This window comes from Psammomys obesus, unplaced genomic scaffold, assembly GCF_907164565.1.
Source record: "Psammomys obesus unplaced genomic scaffold, mPsaObe1.curated_primary_1811, whole genome shotgun sequence".
NCBI lineage: Eukaryota > Metazoa > Chordata > Mammalia > Rodentia > Muridae > Psammomys > Psammomys obesus.
The window spans coordinates 7,989,100-7,996,592 of record NW_026585797.1 but is presented as its reverse complement, the minus strand read 5'-3'; the positions used below and the strand labels follow the sequence as shown (position 1 = coordinate 7,996,592).

At 47.2% G+C, this 7,493-nt stretch overlaps 1 non-coding gene across 1 annotated transcript; it reads right to left on the bottom strand.

The window, feature by feature from the left end:
* Positions 1-7,050: 7,050 nt before the first annotated feature.
* On the bottom strand, positions 7,051-7,181 carry LOC129670865 (small nucleolar RNA SNORA17). The gene has a single exon (XR_008719273.1). It is a non-coding gene; the product is annotated as a small nucleolar RNA SNORA17 (small nucleolar RNA).
* Positions 7,182-7,493: the final 312 nt, after the last annotated feature.

Genomic DNA, 7,493 nt, shown 5'->3' with positions numbered 1-7,493 from the left:
AACACATGTCAACAGTGGCTCTGACTCAGCCATGGACCTTAAGAAGCAACCAGAGCCTGGCATGGTGACCTGTAATCCTGGCACTCAGGGAGGCAGAGGCAGATGGATCTCTGTGAGTTCAAGGCCAGCCTGTTCTACAAAGAGAGTCCAGGACAGCAAAGGCCACACAGAGAAACCCTGTATTGGGGGGGAAAGTGAAAAAAAAAGAAGAAACAACCAGATCTTTGCAGTGGTCTACAAAGACGACTGGGCACATGCTGGGTCTGAATCGTCCTCCCTCACTGCCCTCCCACCTCGTCTGCTCCTGTCCCTCCACAGATGGATTTCTTAGCTGCTTGTTACATTGTGCTGACAGTATCAGCGATGGCAGGCCAGACAGCTGTGACTTCCCGAGTTAGGGGCTGTGTGAGCCGAAGAGGCCCTCTCTGTCTGGACCTGTGGGAGCACAGGACAAGCAGCAGGTGGGGCTGGGCGAGTCTGATAACTGGGGAAGTCAGCTGTGGGCTTTGACCACCCGTTAACAGACATAACGGGCCTGTAATGAAAACCAGTGGGTGCAATGATAAGTTTCAAACGAGGAGTTTCAGAATCGAAATCCGACTAACTCTCATACACTGCATCGATGGCAATAATCTCAGAATCAGACAGGGCCAGATTTCCCCCGTGCACTTTAGAATGAGAAAATGGTTCTGCCTTTGTGCTATCTGGTGTCTCCACACTTCCCTAGAGTCTGCCAAATGGAGCTGCTAGTCTGATTACCATAGTGATCACAGCAAGGGGCCCCCGAAACCCGAAAGCTCCCTGCATGGCATGAGTTCAGATGGGATTTTAGCTCCACGCTGCTGAGCTACAACCCACCGATTGGGAGCCAGGCCTTGGTGTGACTGTGAGATCGCAGAACCAGCCTTAAAATCTGATCTGCCCCAGAAGTGCTGCAAACGACTGAAGTAAAAACAGGTAGCTGTATGTATGGCGACTCTGTAACTACACCGACTGGGGGTCTTCTCCGAACACATCGCCCAGATCCTATGCTCCCAGAGGCTGTTACTCGCTTGGAACTGCTGTGTTCATTGCCTCTTTGCAAACTTGCCTAGTGATTCACCAGTCCTCCCCAGGAGGCTGTGTGCCTTTGTGCCTCTGTTACTTTCTTTTATGTATAATGTTTCTGGTCCATTGAATTGTGAGCTGTGCCATTCCCACATCTCCCTGGAAAAGGGACCCTCACAGCCATCGCCATTCTATTTGCTAAGGCTCATGTATTTCAGGAGATGAGTGGGTCCAGGGCTTCGACCCTGGAACACATTTTCTTCCAAAAGCCAATTGTCTATTTCAAGAACTGACTGCAGGCCTGAGGCTCTGGATTTCTGTGTTTGTTTGCTGAAGGGTAGCTCTACATAGCTTTTCTTGGGATTGTAGAAACTGACTTATGGCTCATTCAGAGGAAAGTTATAAGCGTGCTACAAAGCTACTATTGCTGTTAATTTTTACTGTATCTTCACGCAGTCCCGCGGCATTGAAATAAAACTGTCCTGAAAAGCATGGCACTCACACATGGCCAGGCTGTACCTCCCCTTGGCTTTGCCCCCTACAACCTGTGCGTGAATGGCCCTGGGTGTGCAAACAACTTCGCTCTTGTCTTGCGCTATCCCTATAAGGCTGCTCTGCGGGAGGCTCTTCTGTTCTCCTTTGTCTTTTTCCCTGTGATGAAAACCGCAGCAAGCTCATGATTTTCTAGTTCACTTTTTAGACAGCTTTGTTAAGGCCAAATTTATGTCACCCACTGTAAAGGTACAATTCTAATACTCTCTTCAGCTTATTTACTGAGTGGTACAACCATCCTGACAGTCCAGTGTTAAGATTTTTTTAATGCTTATTTTTGTGTGTGTGTGTGTGTGTGTGTGTGTGTGTGTGTGTGTGTGTGTGCGCGCGCGCACCCGTTAGCTACAGTGCGCATGTGGAGGTCAGAGGACAACTTGTCCTTTTCAGTCACGTGAGTTCTCAAGGCTGAACTCATGTCATTGGACATGGTGGCGGGCACCTTTACCCACTGAGCCATTTTACCGATTGTTCTAAAACAATCCGTGACTTCCCTAGATTCCCCCATCTTCCTCCCCACACTCCTGCTCCATTCTCAGCAGAAACTGCTGGCTCGTTGTACTCTGTCAAACGCCTTGGTAGACCAACATGTTATATAAAGTAGAACCCAACAGCTGTCTTTTGTGTCTGGTGGATTTACTTACTACAATGTTTTAACAAAGCCTATTTAAGTGAACTAAAAAAAAAAAAATCATGGGGATCCCTCATTATCAAGAGAGAAGGAAAATAAATACCCACAAAGTATGTTTGAAGTGACAACATGACATAAAAATAATCATTTGTTCACAGAAGTGGTTTCCCCTCATTGTAGTGCGTATCTGTGTTCTGTTTCTTTTTGTTGCAAAATAGCATCTAATTCAATGGCTATCTGATAGTTCTCTGTACATTTCCAATCAGTAAATGTTTCAGTTCCTTTCCGTTTGGGCTGTTATAATGAGGCTATGAATATTCGTTTACAAGTTTCCATGTAGACAGCTAATTTGATTGTCAACTGCCCACAAACATGTGGCTTACTTTTTAGAGTATCAATTTTGTTTAAGTGCGCTCAGATTTTCAGCCTGATATTTGTGGGGTAGAGTGGCTCAGTCTCAGAAGGCCCTTCAGGTGATGCATCCCCACAGCAGGCACCAGCAGCGGTGCACACCAAAACACTGAGCAGGGGGAATTGGCTCCTGCTAGTGTGGAGGCTATTAGCAGGGCAGGAATCCAGAGACAGAGATTCTGGAAGGTCCTGAGTATGAGCCGCTGCTGCTGTCCAAAATGAGGGTTTTTTCTGTTTATGACCAAAATCCTGGGCCTAACTATATGGTCTTCCACGGGCCCAGACATGTCTCCCAGCATTGTCCCTCCACTTTGCACAATCTCTCTATCCTTTTAAATCTGTCCCATCAATGTCTCACCTTCCAAGTAGGAAGAGATTTAGTCTCTAGGTTTATCTTCGCTTCTCCTCTCTTGTCCATTTTTGTCTTCTGTCTTCCCTGCTGCATCTGTCTTGTCCGGTTGGTTGGCATGTGGGACTTACATTATCAGGCTAGGATCATTTGATTGCTAGGTGCAGCGGCCTTCCCTGTCAATCACACGTGGTAGCAGTGCTGCTCATCTTTTGAAGACTCAGCTCGAGGTTTCATGGTCTGTTGTTGCTCATCTGCTTCTGTTCTTTAAGATTTGCTCTGCAAGTTTGGGACCAGGCCGTTCCCTTCTAGAGTTTGAGGCTGGGAGACAGGCCCTTGCTTCTGAGGCCTCTCTCGCTTCCTGCTGCTGGTACTTCAGTGGTCCCTCCCAGGCAATTCAGAATGCCTTTGTTCTTTGCACTCTTCTCTGACACGTGGGCTTTTCAGAATTGTGTTCAGTTTTAAGTCTGCATTTTGCCAAGCATCTTCTGTTGCACTCTTTAGTTCTCTAATTTAATTCTGGTTCAGCACGCAATCCAACTCAGAGAATGTGGTATGTGCATTTGAACAGCCCTGCAGTCTTTGGCTGAAGTGTCTGCCAGGCCAGGCTGGTTCAGAGAGCTGTTGAAGTCTTGCATATTCCTGTTGTCCTGCGTTGTTCTTCTGTTGTATAATGTGCGCAAACAGTTGAAATCACCCAGCAATGCTGCTCAATTGCTCATTTCTTCCTCCTGTACTTTGAGGTCCAGATGTGAAATGCATATACGTTTTGGTTACTCTACCTTCTTGGACTTCCTGGGATTACAAGGTAACCCTTCATTCTTCACTAATTTTTCTGGTTTGATGTTGTAACCAACCACTGAGCTCTCTCAGTATCTTTTCTCATAGGATCTTTTCAGTCCCTTATTCACTTATAACTGTTTACATCTTGGAGTCTACAGTATACCCGTATATAGAATATAGCTGTCCCCTTTTCTCTTCAACTTGACAAACTATGACTTCTAAGAAAGGTGTTCAGTTTGTCCAGGTGGCTGTACCTACTGATACCATTGCATTAAGTAATGGGCTACAATTAGACAAAGAGTTAAGTGTGAATTTCAAAAGGTTTACTTTATAAGGGAAAAAAATAACTGATAAATTGTACTTCAACAAAACAAAATTTTTGATTTGTGAAATTATTGTTGGGGAAATGGCAATCGTGAATCACAGACTCCGCCCAGTCTGTTTTCTCCCAAGTAGTTTCAAACAGCACACTTAAAAACATGACGGGAGCCAAGGCCAGCTAGTGGAAAGTTACAGACAGCAACAAGGTTGTGGGGGAGAGATTTATGTTTCCAGAACTTATGAGACATCTGTTCCTCAGGCTAGACATTTTGTGATATCTTAGCTGACATTCTTGTAGTATCTCTCGTGGTAATAGTAAACATTCTTGAGGTATTCTGCATCATCCTCCACCATGTTATCTTTTGTATTGTAAACTACTTTGCTGACACATTTTCCCTTTCTGCCTTCTCCCTATAAAGTTGTGTGAAAATTTTCAAATAAACGAGAGCTAGATCAGATGATAGACTTGCTCTCATTCTGTGTGTCTCTTGTCTTGTTCTACCTATTCATTTTGCCCCTCCTTAGGAACCCATTGAACTCCCACTGGATGGGACAAAAACAAATTCGTATCTGGAAGGGGTAAAGATATTTTAAACTCAATAATTACAAAAAAATATAAATATCTAGTTAGAAAATAAGCAAAAGATACAAGCAGACCTTGTAGATGCAGAGTGAAGCACACAATAGGATGCCGTGTGGCCATCATAAAGTGCAGAGCAAAGAAACAGCTGAGTGCCACTGTCCCCATCGGAGCAGCTGCACTGAAAATGGCAATGGTGCACAAGCTGCCAGAAGTGTGGATGAGATTGCCACTAGCAAAGCTTTAAAAAAAAAACCTACATGTGCAATTGCCAAACACACAGCAGTGTCTACTCCCTTATCCCAGAGAAATGAAAAGTTATGTTCCCCCAAAACTATCTCCATCAAGGTTTATAGTAGCTTTATTTATAATCACCCCCAAATTGGAAATGACCCAGAGCAAATGAAATAAACTCTGGAACAGCAAATTCGGGTTTCTGTGCTGTGATAAATACCATGAACAAAGCAGCATGAGAAAGAAAGGGTTTATTTCAGCTTAGATCTACACACCATCATCAGGGCAGAAACTGGATCCCAGAGGCGAGAACTGAAGCAGAAACCATGGAGGGCCTCCACTCACTCACTGGCTTGCTTCTCGTGGCTTACTCTGTCTGCTTTCTTTTCTTTTTAACTTTTATTGGTTCTTTCGAAATTTTACATCATGTACCCCAATCCCACTCATCTCCCTATCCCTGCCCTCACCTCATGCAACCCCTCCCCCCAGAAAAAAATCTCATGGTGGAAGCTGTAATGTGTCACAGTATGACCCACAGTATACTCATCTGTCCTCATTTCTGTGCTTGTAAAGAAATGTTCATTGCAATGAATCATTGGACTGAAGCCTCGGGCTTCTGCTACACTATTAATACAGGAACCTCACTGGGACTCCTCTCAGATATCCTATTGTTGCCCTGTGTCATGGAGATCCTGTAGTTTTGTATCTGTAGGACTGGCCCCTTCATGCACTCCAGCATCAATGGGGTAGATGTTAGGACTGGCCAACTCAAAGCACTGAATATAGGCCTGAGAGCTATCTGAGCTGGTCAGCCTGCTAGCTCTCCTGATCTCATGCCCTTGGGCTGGCTCACCTGCAGTCCCCACAACCAGGGCCAGCTCTGCCCTGCTGCCCAGGCAAGGTGCAGGGCCCTCCCTCCTGAGTGTCACAGCTGATGAGGGACATGGCCAGTTCTCCCACTCTCATGACCTCAGGGCCATCTCTGCTGCCTGCCATAGGTGAGGGAGGGAAGAAGAGTGTCTTTCTTATCAGAGCCACAGCAGACAAGAGGTAGGACCAGCTCTCCCACACTCATGTCCTTGAGGCCTGGCTCACCTATAACCCCTACATCCAGGGCCAGCTCTCCTATTCTGTCCAGGTGAGGGGCAGGGCCAGCTCTCCTGAGTGCTGCAGTAGGTGAGGGGCAGGGCCAGCTCTCCTATTCTGTCCAGGTGAGGGGCAGGGCCAATTCTCCCAAGGGCTGCAGTAGGTGAGGGGCAGGGCCAGCTCTCCTGAGTGCTGCGGTAGGTGAGGGGCAGGGCCAGCTCTCCTGATCTCATGATCCCAGGGCCAGTTCTCCCACCTGCCACAGGTGGTGAAAGATGATGGGGGAGGAGGGTATCTCTACCTTGTTCATACCACTGCATGGTAGGGCCAGCTCTCCCATGCTCATAGTCTCAGGGCCGGCTTACCCAAACCTCTCCTAAATAGCTCTCTAGGGGCAGAGTCAACTCTCCTGCTCTCATGATCCCAGGGCCAGCTCTCTCATGATGCCCAGGTGAGGAGTGGGGCCAGTTTTGTACATCCCTCAGACATTAACATGTCCCTGGGTGGCAGCCCACACCAGGAGTGTATACCTAGCCTTTGCTGGTAAGAGACCCCTGTTGCTGTAGGGCAATGGTCCCCAGTGGCAGCACAGGCCAGGATCCTACCATGGTCCCACCACGTGACATCGCTGGCTACTCATATCAGGCTGTTCCTCACTACCCTCCAGTCTCTAGTTCTGCCTTTCTTCACTGTGTCCACATCTTTCTGTTTCTCTTTCTCTTCCATTTCTCCTCCACTTGCTTGCTCCTCCCAGTGATGCCCAGGGTGTCTGAATGTCTGGGGTCATATCAAGACACATTCATGCATTAAGATGTTGGGCAGGAGTCATCTCACACATGGTCTGCCCCTCCCCCAAGCCTTCACAGCATGGGACTCATGAGGCTCATTCCTCACTGGGGCCCTCCTGAGCAGTCCCATGAGAGGGTTGTTTATTGGGCTGACTCCTGCCAGGGTCCTGTGGTCCCAGGAGGGGTTCTTCTAGTCTCTGGCTTGCTGGGAGACCATCCAGACCTATGAGGTGCCTGACTGGTGGTCATCTCAGGCTCGCTTTTCTCAGGCAATGTTAGGCTAGTAATCATTCAGGTGCTCACAGGTCAGAACACTATACATAGGCACAGCCTCCCTCCTCCCTGCCACCTACTGCTGCACATGTGACACAGCAGCCACACCTGCAGTGCCTCTGGGGCAGGCAATCTGCTTCCCAGGCCTGGCACAGTCAGTGAGCTGAGCCCTCCCACAACAATCATAAATCAAGGAAATACCCCTCAGGCTTACCCATGGACCAACCTGATGAAGCACTTTCTCAGCTGAGGTTCCCTCTTGCTAGATGATTCTAGCTTATGTCAAATTGAAAGAGAGAGAGAAGAAAGAAAGAGAGAGAGAGAGAGAGAGAGAGAGAGAGAAGGAAGGAAGGAAGGAAGGAAGGAAGAAAAGAAAGAAAGAAAGAAAGAAAGAAAGAAAGAAAGAAAGAAAGAAAGAAAGAAAGAAAGAAAGCACATTGT